Source organism: Oryza brachyantha, chromosome 2, assembly GCF_000231095.2.
Source record: "Oryza brachyantha chromosome 2, ObraRS2, whole genome shotgun sequence".
In the NCBI taxonomy this organism is placed as follows: domain Eukaryota; kingdom Viridiplantae; phylum Streptophyta; class Magnoliopsida; order Poales; family Poaceae; genus Oryza; species Oryza brachyantha.
In genome coordinates, this window is record NC_023164.2 from 7,094,511 (window position 1) to 7,110,071 (window position 15,561).

General features: G+C 40.5%; 1 long non-coding RNA gene across 2 annotated transcripts; it reads right to left on the reverse strand.

Moving 5' to 3' along the window:
* Positions 1 to 1,137: 1,137 nt before the first annotated feature.
* Positions 1,138 to 4,009, reverse strand: LOC102719737. Of its 2 annotated transcripts, XR_005811074.1 has the most exons (6): positions 3,768 to 4,009; positions 3,558 to 3,650; positions 3,215 to 3,280; positions 2,002 to 3,022; positions 1,908 to 1,914; positions 1,138 to 1,432 (listed from the first exon to the last, which is right to left on the reverse strand). It is a non-coding gene; the product is annotated as an uncharacterized LOC102719737 (long non-coding RNA). The 2 variants fall into 2 exon arrangements; XR_423153.2 differs by lacking the exon at positions 1,138 to 1,432 and having other exon boundaries at positions 1,444 to 1,914.
* Positions 4,010 to 15,561: the final 11,552 nt, after the last annotated feature.

Consider the following 15,561-nt stretch of genomic DNA (forward strand, 5'->3'; position numbering starts at 1 on the left):
GATAACATCTTCTCCATAATTTGCTTTGCTTAGAAGACCTGACTGTTCGCAGTTTACACCAAAAAATTCCCAACTCTAAGTCATGCGCGCTTTGCCGTAAGTGTTAGGTTTCACATTGACAACTCCAGGTAATTCTTTGTAGGAAACTCATGAGTCAGTAGTGATCACGAATCTGTATATATATATATATATGTGAGTACAATTTTTTTTATATGTTCGTAAGGTTTTATATAATCTAGGACGAAAGTCCTCGTGTGTGGGCATTATTCTTATTTTGCAAAGTAATATGAAAACTTGCTTAATTAAAACTTAAGTTCGATAGATTCATGACGAATTTTTGGCGTATAATTTACTTTGAAATAAGAAGGAAGTGTATAAATTTAAATAGTAAGCTAGTGTGCTAAAGTTATTTTTTGTTTTGTTTTTATCCACTAGTGAAAGCTTGCATGTGTATGCTAATTATCAATAGTATATTTTTCATTTGTGGATTCGATTTGTATTTCCTAAACTAACCAATCTTGCTACAAATAGCTTGCATATTTAGTTTAAATATTTTGCCTTGCATAATCTTTCTTTTTGACAATTTAATACTTCCTAATGGCAACCCCGTGGCATCAGGCCTACGTGCAATCGAAGTGAAGCATTTTCCACATCAAGTGCAGTCGAGTATTCTCTGCTTGTGACCTAGTGAGAAAAATGGGAAATATATAGGATTTGAATGCTATGTGAAAAAGTACCTATTTGATCATTTGAAACAAATGATTGGGACTCCACGTTCCTATGACAATCTTATAGATTTCTCAATACAAGGAGGTTTTGAAAGAAAATCTTATAGATTGGTCCACCATTTAAGTAAAAATCTTAAGATAGATATAATGGAGGAAAATAATTAAGAACCATAAAATTGAAATCCGATGGCCTGATCTTCTGATTCTTTATATAATTTCTAACATTTGTCCTAATTTAGAGATTGTAACACATGGTGGCAGAGGAGCGCTATACATGATGTTTAATGGGCTTTTTCGTATATAATAATAATATATGATCATGCTTAATTTTTTGGTAGCTATTCTACCGGTACGTTTTTTTGAAACACAAGCCAACCTAAGCTGGTGTTATATTAAGAGGGTAGAAATTTTTTTACAAGCTTTTACAAGGCCACACAGGCCTGCTCCCGAGGCTCGAGGTTGCCTCAGTCTGCCGAAATGTTAACCGTAGATTCTCGCAAGATTAGTTGCCCCATAGGCCTTCCATAAGCTGATTTTCTCCATGATTTTAACCTCAAGCTGGTGTGCTGCCATTTCCTTATCAACTCTGCTATACATCCGTGCTATACATCTGATTCATGTGTCCGACGCTGGTACGACTGAAACAACGAGCAATGACGGCGTCAAGTCGCTGGGCCTCGTTGTTTGCTTGTGTACAACAAGTCCTGTACACAGAGGCCAGTCTGGTAAGAACATTTATCGATATAGCTTAGGACCTTAGGTTGCTATTGAAAATGATGCAGCCCAATGCAATTCACTCCAGATGTTAGATTAGTTCAGGCCTTCAGGATATGAAACCACTTATATTCTCACAGCCATAGCATACAAGTTCTCTAGAAAAAAAGCCATAACATGCAAGCAAAAAAAAATGATTGACCAGACTTGTTAGAAAAGCAAGGCACCAAAACTTCAATTTGCACATTCATAGCCAAAATCAGTTGATTAAACATAATACAGATATAGTGACATTCTAAATACAGGTAGAGTGACATCCAAAATCACAAACATACTGTCTAACATTAAATAAAAATAAACAAGCAAACGTTGTTTAGTTTGTCGATTGAAATCACAAGTAATGCAAGAAAAAAATCGTTCTCTTTCATTCTTTCATATGCTGGGATAGAAGCTCCGTCAGATCACCTTTTCCCTGCAAAAGTAAAAGGAACAGAGCAACAAGTTAGGGGAAAGTACTATGCACTGATATATACTAGAAGGCAACACTGAAAATTAGCACCTGAAGAAGATCCATGTAAGAACTAATGTGAGATGGTTGTGCCGGGTGATTTGATTGGAATCCCTATAAAACAATCTTGTAAAAACAATTACAATAAAAGTTTCTGTTTCTTCATTTGATAGCAGAGCACATCCTAATAGAACCGACTCCCCATGATGATTTACACCGACAAAAGGAACAAATAGCATATGGTACTTGTTAGTCAAGTACGTAGTGTCAAATGTCACAACATCTGAAAAAGATTCATAAGTAGCCCTACTTCTTGCATCCATCCACAGAACATTTTTTAGTCGAGAGTCCTCGTCCACGTCCATGACATAGAAAGAAAAAATTGGGATCTTTGGACTGCATACGTAGGAAATACTGATAAACTGCATGCGCATCTCTAGCACCAAGCTTAAACTTTCGTACATCTTGCAAATAATTCCTGCACTCCTTTTCACCAAATTGAAGATTCTCATAGCCTCCAGCATGCATAACTAGAGAACTGAAATTCTTGTTTATACGAATTCCCACTTGGTCATTCAACTCTAGCCTTCTCTTAGCTTGCAAATCAAGTTTCTTGTGGCATTTGAGATGTCTTGCTTTGCTAGGACTTACAGCATGATTATGGTCTAGAGTAAGCGTGCTAATGCAGAATTTCTCACCATGAAGATAGAAGTTAACTTTAGCTGGGCACTGCTGCCTTGTGGAGGGGTTAGGCTTGAATTCATTCGTTGATGTGTACAATGCCTTACCTTGTCTTCTACAAGCAAGTGTGAAATATCTCACCTTGCCATCCTCAATTTTTTTTGGATCCTCTTTTTATCACACAAAATCCTATCTTTCGGGCATAACTTTTATAAAAGCAAGTGGCACTGTAATCACTATCAAATAGCATACCTTTGGCTGGCTCCAACAATTTGGTTTTATCTGCTACCAGAGTACGTGAATCACTGTCAACCTCCTCAACAGCAAACTCATCTTCATCTGATATGATATGATCTTGCTCATCATCAGAACATAGATTGGTGTCCATTACCTTAATTTGGCAAGGAAAATTAAATCAATTTTAAAAGCAAATCAAATATGATCATGTATGTGTTTGCAAGCATGGAAAAACAAGAGATGTTGAAAAACGAATTGAGATAAAAGATTAATAGAATTGTTCATCGGGCCTAGAAAACCAGAGCCTAAAATTTTAGGCAAAAATTAATCAACGAATTTCTCATACCTTATGTTAGCTTCAACGTGAATACTCTGTTGTGGTTGCCGCAAAATTTTTCCCGATTAGTCTTAACTGGTTGTTATGGATAGGAGACAGAGAGGGTTTAGGGTGAGAAAGCAAATGCAGAAGATGAAAAGTAACGGCTGAGTATAGAGTAATATCGAGAAGAGAAATCGACGCAACACCGCCACCGCACGCGGCCAGAATATGGATCATCATCGACCAGTCATACGATAGTTCTACGAAAAAGTCGTGTGTATAGCATTTTCGTTTCCGTATGGTGGAAATTTCTCCTATTTCTTTCTCCCCAGATTTTCCAGGTTATCAGGATATTCTGCCAGTACGTTACCTCCCAAGAACAGAAGCAAGTGTATCATCGTGTGAAGCAGTGACAATCGATGGATCGTCGTGTTTCTTCTCCCCCATGTACACAAGGTAAAAGCTGTAATTTCAAAAACAAAGGTTTCAAGTAAATCGTACTGTCACGGTACTGATTTCACAAAAGTACAAGAAAAATTATGTCCTCACGGGGGAACGGTTAATTAAGTATGCATCTTACTTCGGTTGACGCATTAGCAGAAAGGTGCAGCGAGTGTACGATCACGAGTAGCAGGGCAGCACAGAAAGCTGATCTGAACTCCATTTTTTCATCTAAAGCTTGCTGTGATTTGGTGGCCTTGATCTCTCTAACAATTTATAGCAGCCAGGAACTGAACAGTACGCGCGCAGGAAGCCGTGTTCAACAACAATAACTCTTAAACCATCTTTTCCATACGTTTAATCTGGTAGAATGGTAGGGCAAATTTTGTTCCCGACGAATAACAGTGGGGGAACAGTTTCCCTAGTAATATAAAACGGATGAAACTGGTGGATTCTAGTAATGCATGAGAGAAAATAAACTAAAAAATTAAAACAATAAACAGTCTATTAATACTAAAAAAATAATTTACGAGTAAAACTTTTAGGGTCTTTCTCTGATATATTTTGCTGGTAGTATTGTACTACCAGTACAATTAATTTAAGTCATTGATTAAAAAGAGTATTTTGTACTTTTTAATTAATTGATTAGTAATATTTTTTAATTTCATTTTTTTGACAACAAAGATCACAATAAAAATAACGACATCACCCATTCAGATTTCTACTACACCCAATATTGTTATAATTTAATCATAGGCATATGATCAAAATAGATCAACGGTGTCGATTAAATTTTACTACTAATAAAATGCACCGAAGAACATCTCAAACTTTTATATATGTATTCTGATCGAAACTACATTAAAGGCCTTAAAATTAACTCTAATTTAAATGTGACTTATAAGGGTAAGCACAACTAAACAAATGGGGACATCTACTTTTTCGTGTGGCCAGCAGTCTGGCACTAGAGTAGCATCATCATATTTAAGTCGGGTCAATGCCAGGCCACCGGCAGACATTTAATTACTTAGCAGCCATTATACAAAAAAGGGACCATAGGTTAAGCAAAAGCGCTTAAAGTAATCCTAGCATACACGACTTTACCTCGAAATTATCTTTAAAATCAAGTTGCTGGTTGTGAAAATTAATCGTTTATTAGATAACAAAAGACATGACCAAGGCCTGTTGCAGACTTTTGCTCTGGTCGACGGAAACGCCGATGAAGTCTCCAAACTCCTTTTCACAGTCCAAATCTCGATGAAGCTAGCTAATTATGGCTTTAACTCTTGACGTTGAGAGCAGCGGGAGCTTGATCATGTCCATTTATCCATTGACGCTAGGATTATTGATTAATATTTGGCTTCTTTTAGATTATAAGACTTTCTAACATTGCCTATATTCATATACGTGCTAACGAATCTATACACATATACAAAACATATATATTGAGATATTAATGAATCTATAGAAAGTCTTATAATCTGAAACAGAGCGAATAAGTCATTTTATGAACAGTAGATGGATACTATGAGTGTTGCTACAGGAGAATTATGTGATAATGCAGTGGATATGAATTCTAAAAAAAAATACCTACTATATGATTTTTTCGATGTGTTTATATATTTTTGTGCCTTTATCAATTATCCATAGGTTATAAATGATTTGGGTTATATGCGTGCCTTTTGGGGGAAGAGATGCAATTTACACTTTTGATGAATCATCCAAATGCTAAAAATAATTAGGGTGATGTGAAGAGATATAATTTACACCCTTGATGTATCATCCTAATTAAGGGTAAAAACAATTGTGATGATGTGGCTTAATTTACACTCTTGACGTATTATATTAAGGCTAGAAACAATTGAGACGATGTGGCTTCATTAGAGAAGAGATAATGATTTTAATTTTATAGAAAGTAGAGATACACAGCTGCTTTCTCACTGTAACTTACACAAAAATTAGATGGGATTTAAAACAGGCCTATAATATTAAACGTAAACAGTTAAGACTATTGTATATATTTTATTAATAAGTCCTACTTTATATGGGACCTCTAGAAATTGTCCAATTAGACCAAGTTTCATTCAGAATTTATGAAATTAAAATTTATATAAATTTCCATAAGGTTTATGATGTATCTTGGTGTTTATGTGAAACTTGTTTCAATAGAACCTAGTAGAAAGTAATAATATGTGTGTGAAACCTGATGCAGCCTTGCCGTTTACATCGTTGGTGCAATGCCTTGTATGCTAATTCTGCCATCATTTTCGCACAAACCTGACCCGGCCGTCTACGACACTGGAAAAACACACTTCCGCAGTTGTTGCAGCATGTGAAATCAATCAAACAACATTACTCATCCCATGGGCCCATACAATGATACAATGAGTGGACTTGGTCTAATCTTTTTGCTTCTTCATTAGAAGTGTAAGCTAACATATATAGCTATCAAGTATCAACACGTAAATATTAGGAATGGTATTCTGAAGTATTCTTGCATAGCATAGTCTGTTGGGGGCCGGCTGGGCTGCAATATCGTTGCCGATTGCAGCATCACTGACTGACCGTTTCGTCTTGCCAATCCAAGGTGAGGGAGTGCCAATGAAAGTGGCCAATTTGTTCGACTTCGGTGGTGGACACATAACTGATCAAGGAGTGATCTACATGTTTTTGTGATAAACAAATTGGTGGTTTGTGAGATAAAATGTTTTTGATATTTGACCGGGTAGTCAGATCGCAGGTATATGGGCGGTCAGACCATTCAGATAACTGCGGTCAGACCGCAGGAATCTAGGCGGTCAGACCGGCAGGTCAACCCCGAAAGTTTCAGCTTTCGGTTTTCTTTTCGGTTTCGGATTTGTTCTTCGTGAATTCGACATCTAGTTGGTTTCTATACATATGGGTACTGTTGTATTGCTAACAATGAGCCAAGTTGGAGATAGCTTGGTCTCGGAATATGGTTTTTTTGTTTGATTCATGTATAGGTGACTTGATGCCTCAGGAGAGTATTACCGGTGATGAATCGGGAGTCAACTTGGAGATAAGGTGACGTCCGGCGGTCGAGATATCATGCGGGATACTTAGGCTAGAGTTCAATGCACGTGGTGGTGAAGATTCCATATGGCATATGATGGAGAAATTGTGTGCCTATGGGATATGGAAGTTGAATTCGGATAGAGTCCGGATTTGAAAAGATTTGTGGTATTAGAGATAGAGATATGGTTAGTTACGGATAAGGATTGGTTTCCCACGAGATTGGGAGTCCTAATTCGTGCTAGATACGTGAGCCTTGTATACCCACGTCGAGGTTATAAATAGGTACCGAGAGGTATGCCTCCGGGGAGCTTTTTGGTGCGTTTGAGAGAGAAAATTAGGGTTTCAACTCTATTTCGATATTAGATCGAAAGTTTTTGTTAGGAGTGCTTTCTATGCACTTTGTAAGTTGATCAATAACAGTTGAGAGATTCAATCTACATCTTGAAGTTTTGTCGATCAGCGTTTTTCAAGGTTCCCGACGGTCTAACCGCAGGTAGGCTGGCGGTCTGACTAGCCACTCAACGTTGGTCTGACTGATGTTATGCGAGCGGTCTGACCGGCCACATAACGGCGGTTAGACCGGTGGTATATTTACAGTGCGACCGGAGGCTTCGGTAAGACTTTTGTGAAGGTAATCTTTTATTTCCGCGAAAAGATTTGGGTTTTTGATCTAGCTACCATTCAGCCCCCTCTGGTAGGTGTTTTACTCTGTTGTGATCCTACAAGTGGTATCAGAGTCTCGTTTTCTTCTTTGGATTTTTAATGATCTAGAGATTGTTTTTTTGGATTGTAACCGATCTAGAGTTTTCTTGTCATGCTCACAAATTCACAATGAAGCCTCATGTTTTCGATGGATTGGATTTTCCTTATTGGTGCGATAAGATGCAATCTTATATTATGGTTGAAGATTATGATGTTTAGCAAAAAGTTGCTCAGCCATATGAGATTCTTGAACAGATTAATACTCCTGCTTTGAAAAGCGAGTTTAGCAACAATTGCAAAGCTCGAAATATTTTATTGAGTGGGATTTCTCGTTCGGATTTTGATCGCGTTTCGCATCTTAAAACTGGCAACGAGATTTGGAATGCTTTGAAAAATTTTCACCAAGGAACAACGAACATAAAGGAACTTTGTCGAGATCTTTTCAAAAAGGATTATATTAAATATGAGATGAAACCTGGAGAAGCTTTGGATGATTATCTTGCTAGGTTTAATAAAATTTTGAGTAATCTTAGATCTGTTGATTCTGTCTATGATGTTAATTATTCTCAATCTGAGATCTCTCACTACTTTTTGAATGGTCTCGATGTCACACCCGGAGTTTATCCCAAGCCTAAATTTCTAAAAAAAATTCGTAAATAATAATTGGCTTAATCAACTCAGGAAAAATCCCTACAAAGAAATTAATTTAATTAAATCGTGGTTCCAAATTGATTAACAAGATTTAAACTTAAATTGAAGAAGTTTAAAATTTTGCCAAACAAATTAATTTAAAACTCGGCAAAAGATGGGCTTTTATTTTTCTCTCCTTTTTCTTTCTTTTTCCCTTCCTTCCCAAATTGGGCCGAAGTCCAATTTGCCTCCTCTTTCTTTTCTTTTACCTCTCCTCCTTCCCGGGCCAGCCCAGCCGAGCCGGCCCACCTCCCACCCGGCCGCCCCTCTCCCGTGCGCCTTCCCTTCCTCCCTCCTAGGCTGGCCCCAGCCGCAGCTCAGCACAGCTCTCCGCCGCTCGCACGTGCACCAAGTCTGCCGCCACCTTCCTCGCGCCACTGACAGGCAGGGCCCGCCTGTCAGCGACCGGTCCGGGCGCCGGCCGAGTCCGTCTCCGCCCCGCCTTCGCTGCGCCGCCGCAACCGCCGCCGCCGAGTCCGCCCCGTCGCCGACTCAATCTCCAACGGCCGCCCCAGCCCTAGCCGTGCCACCTCCCCTATAAATCCCGCTCCCTCGCGCGCCGCCGCCACTTTTTCTTCACCCACCCGAGCCGCCGCCACGCCCGAGCCACCACCGCCGCCGACCGATCTCATGCACCGCCGCCACTCCCGCTCGTCGCTGGCCGCCACCCTGTGTCCCGTCGTCTCGCTGACCTTCCGTCGGCTTCCGTCGCCGCTGGAGGACACCCGAGCGCCCTCGTCGCCTCCTCGCCCTCTTCGCCGCCGCGCTTGACGTCATCGCCAGCGCGCCGTCGTCCACGCCCCGGTCGTCGCCACCTCCGCTCCGTTCGCTGTCATCCGTCCCTCCTCCTCGCCGACTTGCTGTCACCCTCCGTCGTCGCCGGTGAGCCCTCCCCTCCTCTCTCCCTCTCTTTTTCCGTCGCCACCGGGTATGCTCGCACCCACGCCGTCGCCGGGTGTCGTGCGCTGCCGGTGCTCGCCGCCGCATCTCCGCCCGACGTCGCCGTCGCCGCACGGTCGCCAAGCCGCCGCTGCCGGTGCCCGCCGTCGTCTCTCCCTCCCGCGCACTGTCGCCGTCGGCCTCAGCACCATGTGCCGCCGCCCGTCGCCTTGCGCCGGCCGTCGCCATCGTCGTCGGTCGTCGGTCGTTGCTGCGTTGTCGTGTCATCACCGCCGCGCCGTACGCCATCGCCGTGCGCTGCCGCTGTCGCCACCCGCCGGTTGCCGCCGTCGGCCGTGCACCCGCTCCCCTGCTCTCCTCTCTAACCGACGGGCCCCACCCATCGGCCTCGCCCTCTCTCCCTCACCGATAGGTGGACCCCACCTATCGGCGCCCCTCCTCTCCCCTCGCTGACATCAGAAGCCCTATTAATTGCACAATAATTGATTTAGAACTTATCTATTTAGTTAAAAAACCCAGAAAACTTCTAAAATTCATATCTAATTCATCTAGTCTCTGTTTAGGCCCATTCAAATTCCATTAAATTCATAAAATTGTCAAGAATCCAATAAAAGTTCTTTCTTTTACTATTTTAGTAGAGTTTGTGCCTGTTTTATTTATTTTTGTGCTTTGTCGCTTAGATTCGGACCCCACCGAAGAGCCGATTTACTTCGAGATCGTTGCCGAAGTTCCCCAAGGACAAGAGTAAGGCAAGTGGCACTCATCTTTGATCATATTGAACCTATTATTGCAAGTTCCCCACTTTATTTATTCAAATTGTTTTAATTAAAGTAATTACTGTATTTATTTTTGGGTAATCCTTATTATTATGCCGTTGTTTATCCAACTTTATTCGTGCTAGACCAGGGGTAACTTAACTAGAGTTAGGCCTAGGTTAATGCTTAGCCGTGCTTAGATCAAGTAGCTCATGGGATCATTTAATAACCATGATTAGCTCTGAATAGCTGTAATAATGATTCATTACCCGGTTCGGGTTAATGGCAACTAAAATATTGCTAATGTGAGCTGTGGGTGCACGGTTTTGAGAGTCGCACCATGGCAATTAAGGACCAGTTCACGGGAAACCCTGGCAGTAGTTAAGTGCTAACCACATGCCGAATGGGTAAGGTGGGATTTGAAGCATGGCTTTGAACTATTTGACGTACCAAGGCAAGGGTAGGCGTGATGGAGTATGGACGGGCAATCGTGGTGTAACGAAAGCCTCTGCTGCTTCCGGATCTACCAAGGCACAAAAGGGGACTGCCCGACTTGGTGTAAAGGAGGGGGTGAAACCTGAAGTGCGGTGCGATTAAATAGGGAGGGTTATGTGACGGGTCCTATCACGGTCTCCTTTCCGGTATGCCATGGTGGTATGTCGGCACACGTTCAAGTGTAGTGGAGTCGTGTCTTGTGGGTACAATAGTACACCTCTGATCAAAGTATAATCTATTCGAATAGCCGTGCCCACGGTTACGGGCGAACTCCCAGCTTCACTGTGATTAGTGAACCTTTAATGACTTGGGTAAACTGGCTTTCACTTGGAACTACTGCAACGTGGTGTAACGTTGAGTAGTGGTTGGGCCCGTCGCAACATGGTGTAACGTTGGACAGCGTTGTGGTATTTTTACGATTGTTATTTACTTATTCTTTAATTTAATTACCTTTATTCAATTTTTTAATCTCTGTTATTTATTTGAATGCTGCTTTATTGCAACTAACCCTAGCATGCCCTTGATGATCCCTATGCATCATTTATTACCCTCTTTTCTGTGCTACTTGTTGAGTACGGTGGTTTATACTCAGCCTTGCCTTATTTCACCCTCCAGAGCTAGAAGTTGAGTCCGATGGAGGAGACTCTCAGGATTGAGCTGATCTACCGTCGAGGCTTTGCCTGTGGACTGGAGCCATACCCGCTGGAGCTAGTCTACCCTTTCTTTCCGCTGCACTTTTGTAGAATAAGTGTTATTTTCAGTTGTTTCTAAGAACGATGGTTATATAATCAACATTGTCTCTTTGTGTACCCTGACTGGTACTGGACAGGGATTTTAATACACAATTAAGTTCAGAAATTCGTGTGAGGAATTTCTGGGCGTGACACTCGACATGTCTGTTTGGGAGATGAAAGTTACTACCATTCAAGAATCTGCTGACATGTCTACTTTGACTTTGGATTCTCTTTACACAAAACTCAAAACACACGAGATGAATATCCTCTCTCGTAAGATTGATTCTAAATCTAGTGCTTTGGTTTCTCCCTCAACTTCTTTTGATGTTGGTGCTTCACCATCTAATTCTACCGCTCTTGCTTTGATTAATGCCATCTCCGATGAGCAACTCAAACAATTCAAGGAGGAGGATTTGGCTTTGGCTGCTAACAAGATTTCTCGACCTACGAACAATGTTAGGTACAAGTGAAGAGGAGTACCAGCTCGTTGCTTCGAGTGTGGTGCGCTTGATCACATCCGCTCGCATTGTCCTAAGCTCGAGAGAGGCAAGAAGGAAGATAATGATGGAGACAAGACCAAGGATGATAAGCCTAAGTTCAACAGCTTATTCCAGGGAAGGAGGACCAAAGAAAACCTCAGGAAGATATTGAATCAAGTTTACGCCACTTTTGAGCCTCTAAGCGATGTAGATGGAGAGAGTGAAGATGAAGATAAAGCAAAGAACATCTCTAGTGTCGGCCTCATGTCACGTGGTGAATCAGATTCAGAATATGACGACACTGAGGTGAGTTCCCTTGAAGAAGCGATTCATGTCTTGAGTGCAAAAAATAAGAAGTGTGAGAAGATGTATAAGAAACAAGAATTTATCATTGAATCTCTGAATGGTGAAATTTCTAGATTAAAATCTCTGATTCCTAATGATGATGATTGCAAAAATTGTGAGGTTTTAATGTATGAAATTTCAAAAATTAGAGATGTCAATGTTTCACATGGTTTGAAAACTAGATCTTCTCTTGCTCTTGGTTTTGCTTTGCTAACCCGTACTTGTGATGAGTTGTTTTTAACTAAAAGGATGTTGAAAATATATCAAACTGCTCTTTATGCTAGTTCGATGTTTAACATGCTTTGTGCTAAAAGGTTGAAACAATGTCGTGATGTTTTAGATTGCTCAACATGCACATCAAATAAGATGAAGCTAAAATTTGCTTTAGCTCGTGTTGAGTACATGGAAGAAATCGTGAAAACTAATAAAGTTTTGTCTTGCCCCAAGTGTCGTAATAGCAAAAGTGTCAAGATCGATTGTAAAAACTATGCTAATCTTGAAAAGGAGGTTTCTTATTTGAAAAGTTCTTTGAAAAGATTTTCTGATGGTAAGAAACAACTTAACATGATTTTGGATCAATCTAAAGTGACTAGCTGCAATAGAGGTGTTGGTTTCAAAACTTTGACAAAACCAAGTAATGAAAAAACTGTGTTTAAATCTGCTGGTTTTATGTCCTCTCCTTCTGAAACACTGATAGAAACAAAAACAAAAATTTCAAAACCATCTATTTCCAAAGAAAAGTATAATTGCTCCTTTTGTGGAAAAGATGGACATCTTGTTGGTTTTTGTTTCAGATTAGCTCGTAAACAGAAAAAGGAGAGAGAGAGATTGCTTTTGCAAAATCTAAATTGCAAAAATCTGCTTTTCCCTCAAGGAGACTGGTCAGACCGCAGTGGGTTGCACGGTCAGACCGAGGACTGGTCCGACCGGCTATCAAGCCACGGTCAGACCGATGGTACAGAAGCGGTCAGACCGGCTACTGTACCTCGGTCAGACCGGCCTCGTAGAGATTTTTTGAAAAATTCTCAAACTATTTTTGCATGTCAATACATGCCTATTGGATCTACTAGTCGTGTGTCTCAGTACTAGATTCCTAAATTTCTTTTATCTAACCCCAGTACTGAGGCTTCGACATCCTCTCTTATGTAGGCTTTGGTGGCGAGGAAGGAGAAAGTATGGATGGTGGATTCTGGTTGTTCGCGGCACATGACCGGTGATAAAAATTGGTTCTCCTCCCTTAAATAGGCATCCAAGACTGAATCAATTATCTTTGGTGATACTTCTACTAGTGTTGTTCTCGCTATAGGTATGGTCAAGGTAAATGACAAGTTTGAATTGAATAATGTAGCTTTGGTTAAGGATTTAAAGTATAATTTGCTTTCAGTTTTACAAATTGTTGATGAAAGTTTTGAGGTTCACTTTAAGAAAACTGGAAGTAAAATATTTGATTCTTGTGATGATTCTGTGCTAAATATTTCTCTCTATGGAAAAGTTTTTAAAGCTGACTTTGAAAATCATGTTTCACCTGTGATAACATGTCTAGTTGCTAAGTTTAGTAAGGATGTGATGTTTTGACATCGTAGACTTGGATATGTTGGTTTTGATCATCTCACGAGGATAAGTGGTTTGGATCTTGTTCGTGGTTTGCCTAAACTTAAGAAGGATCCTGAATTGGTTTGTACACCATGTCGTCATGCTAAGATGGTTGCTTCCTCACATTCTCCAATTGTTTCTGTGATGACTGATGCACCAGGACAGCTTTTACATATGGACACTGTTGGTCCAGCTAGAGTGCAATCGGTTGGAGGAAAGTGGTATGTGTTAGTTATAGTTGACGATTTTTCTCGATATTTTTGGGTTTACTTTATAGCAACTAAGGATGAGGCTTTTCAACACTTTCGTAGTTTGTATCTCCGATTGAATCTTGAACTTACTGGTTCTTTGAATAGAATTCGAAGTGATAATGATGGTGAATTTAAAAATACCTCTTTTGAACAATTTTGCAATGAAAAGGGTCTTGAACATGAATTTTCTTCTGCTTGTGTCCCTCAACAGAATGGTGTTGTTCAAAGAAAAAATCGTTCTTTGGTTGAGATGGCTAGAACTATGCTAGATGAGTATCTCACTCCAAGTAAATTTTGGGCTGAAGCAGTTAATACTGCATGTTATATTTTAAATCGGGTTTTCTCGAGATCTAAACTTGGAAAAACTCCTTACGAACTTCGATTTGGTCGTCAACCCAAAGTTTCTCATTTGCGTGTTTTTGGTTGCAAGTGCTTTGACTTGAAATCTAGAAATTTGGACAAATTTGAGGCTCGCTCTACCGATGGAATGTTTCTTGGTTATTCCACACATTCACGTGGTTGTCGTGTACTTGTTTTGGAAACTAACAAAATCATTGAAACCTGTGAAGTTATTTTTGATGAAGCTAGTCCAAGTACTAGACTAGAGATTGCATGTACACTGCCACAAATTCAGGGGGAGGATGGTCCTATTTTTTATGACAAGAGCGACGACGACGACGAGGTCGGCTCGGTCGGTCAGACCGGGCGCCAAGCCGGTCAGACCGCCGGCACACCTCCGATCAGACCGGCACAAGAAGTGCGGTCAGACCGGCCAAGCTCGTCGGGTTCCGGTTCTATTGGTGCTGATCACAATGGTCCTCCAGAGGCTTCGACCTCGACCAGTGAGAATACTGAACATGAAACAACTTCAGAAGTCGTTGCTCCTTTGCATATTCAACGACGACATCCGCCAGAACAAATCATTGGTAATTTAGGTGAGCGGACTATAAGGTCTAAGGTAACAAGTCATGATGTTTGTGCAAATTCTGCATTTGTTGCTTCCTTTGAACCCAAAGATGTTACTCATGCATTAATTGATGAATCGTGGATAAACGCCATGCATGAAGAACTTGAAAATTTTGAAAGGAACAAAGTTTGTATTTTGGTTGAACCACCTTCTGGTCATAATATTATTGGAACCAAATGGGTTTTTAAAAATAAACAAAATGAGGATTGTTTGACTGTGAGAAACAAAGCCAGACTTGTTGCTCAAGGTTTTACCCAGGTGGAGGGTTTGCATTTTGATGAAACTTTTGCTCGTGTTGCTAGAATTGAGGCAATTAGACTTTTGTTAGCTTTTGCTGCTTCCAAAGGTTTTAAATTTTATCAAATGGATATGAAAAGTGACTTTCTAAATGGTTTTATACAGGAGAAGGTTTATGTCAAACAACCACCAGGTTTTGAAAATCCTGATTTTCCCAACCATGTTTTTAAATTGTCTAAAGCTTTGTATGGCTTGAAACAAGCACCTAGAGCATGGTATGATAGGCTTAAGAACGTTTTGCTTGCGAAAGGTTTTCGAATGGGAAAGGTTGACAAAACGCTTTTTGTTCTTAAGCACGGTGATAATCAACTTTTTGTTCAAATTTATGTTGATGATATCATCTTGGTTGTTCATCTCATGCTTTGGTTGTGGAGTTTGCTGAGACTATGCGTAGGGAATTTGAGATGAGCATGATGGGTGAGTTATCGTACTTTTTGGGGTTGCAAATTAAACAAACACATCAAGGTACGTTTGTCCATCAAACGAAGTATATAAAGGAACTTTTGAGACGATTCAAGATGGAGAATTGTAAGCCAATTTCAACACTAATTGCTACTACAACTGTGCTGAATCTTCATGAAGATGGAGAAGCAGTTGGTCAAAAGAAGTATAAAAGTATGATTGGATCTTTGCTATATATATCTAACTACTTCTAGGCCAGACACACAGTTTGTTGTGTGTTTGTGTGC